Raw genomic sequence first — 1797 nt, 5'->3', positions numbered from 1 at the left:
TATATGTGCACCCACATTCCTGATGGAAGGAGAAGTGCAGAAGGGATTGTAGTATGACCACTCCTCACTGGGAAGTGCTTCTTCCCTCCTCCCCATTTGTTTCACATGCATACATACCCTTTGACAGTAAAACATGAAAGAAAGAATACATACATACATACATACATAAATAAATAAATTAGAAACCATCAGATGGCATAGTAGTGATGTCACTGGAATCCCACATAGCCAACCCCAATTTAAGTCCCGGACCCAGTGACTTAAAACTCATGCCAGGTGCAAGTGTGTGCATGACCAATATCCCAAGAGGATAATGAAGAAGGGATTGATGCATGGCCATCCACTTGGAGAGGGTCTTCCTGCTTTCTGTCTGTCTCTCCAGTAAGTGCATGAGCCCTATAGCAAAAATCTCTCTTAAAAAATAAAAATTTTAAAGCAGGTAAAAATGACTGCCAAAACCAAGAATATCTACTGCTAGTAGCAAGGGTTTTCAGATTATGAAAAGATCATCAATTAATATGGTAACTATTAAAAGCCTCTCCTTTGATGAGGCTATTGTGAATGTCACTACTTAACTGTCACAGACAACTGGGAAACTTTCACGTTTCACTTTGAAAAACAGTTTGGAAGTTTCTTAAAAGCTCAGGGTAAATTCTCTCTGCAAGCTAAATGATGTATAGCGATTGAATGTATTTTAAAAAGTATAAAAAAAGAAGAATGTAGGGAAGGAAATTAGGGAGAAAAAATAGAGGTAAGATATTTGTGGGACACAAAAGTGATTTATAACCTGTTGATGATGACATGTATAATAGTATTCTCAACTAGACTGGTCTGAGCTATATTGTTGGATAAATTCTCTATACAAGCTAAATGATATGTAGCAACTGAATGTATAAATAATAATAAATCTCTTTTAAAAATTCTTCTATGCTTTCCATGATACATATAGTTCATTTTGAGATATATAACATACAAATATATAAACATGCATATTTGAAAAATTTATAAAGAAAATACCTCTGAGTTCATTTTCTTTAGAGTCATTTCTAGCTCCTTTTGTTTGCAAAGGTAACTGGTCAGAACCTCATCTTGTATTATTCTGACATTCTGTTCTAAAGAAAGTTGCGTCTTGGTGTTTTCTTGCTCTTCTTCAACCTAAAAGTACATTTCCATTAAGTATTTCATCCCGTACTATTGGGGAGAAAAGTCTAAAAGCTTAATTAAGTACAGAAGCCCTATAAAAAAAAAAGGCCATTAAGAGGCCAGCAGAGGGACCAGCAGTTAGCGTAATGGCTATGTCGCTGGACTCCCATGTAGTTGACCACGGTTCACGTCCTGGGTCCGGTGACTTAAAACTCATGCCGGGAGCGTGTGCGTATGTGCGCAGGATCCTGAGAGGAGAATGGTGGAGAAGGGATTTTGGTGTGGCCATCCCCCCCTGGGGGGGTATTTTCTCGCTTCTGTCTCTGTCTGGCGAGCACACGCACCCTATAGCAAAAACCTCTCAAAAAAAAAACCAAAAAAAAAATGAGGTGAACAGATGGTGTGGTGGTTAAGGTGGTGACTTCCATGTGGCCAGCTGCAGTTTAAGTCCCAGACTTGAAAGCTTACTTTCTCACTTTCTAGCTCTCTTCTCTCTTCTCTCTCTCTGGTGAGCATACAGGTACATGTAGTATGATGAAATTTTAAAAATCATAAAACATTTACCTATGTTTCTTATAATTTAAAAGCTATTTAGCTTGTGCTTTAACATAAAAATGCCTAAGTGGGACAGCAGGTGGTTTGGTTAAGGTGCTG

At 38.0% G+C, this 1797-nt stretch overlaps 1 pseudogene; it reads right to left on the bottom strand.

The window, feature by feature from the left end:
- Positions 1-1155, bottom strand: part of LOC106733917 (ankyrin repeat domain-containing protein 26-like) — a 22026-nt pseudogene extending 20871 nt beyond the window's left edge.
- Positions 1156-1797: the final 642 nt, after the last annotated feature.

Source organism: Tupaia chinensis, unplaced genomic scaffold (assembly GCF_000334495.1).
Source record: "Tupaia chinensis unplaced genomic scaffold, TupChi_1.0 Scaffold146015_1, whole genome shotgun sequence".
NCBI classification, from domain to species: domain Eukaryota; kingdom Metazoa; phylum Chordata; class Mammalia; order Scandentia; family Tupaiidae; genus Tupaia; species Tupaia belangeri.
Note: the sequence above shows the minus strand (reverse complement) of the source record. Positions and strands in the feature narration are given on the sequence as shown.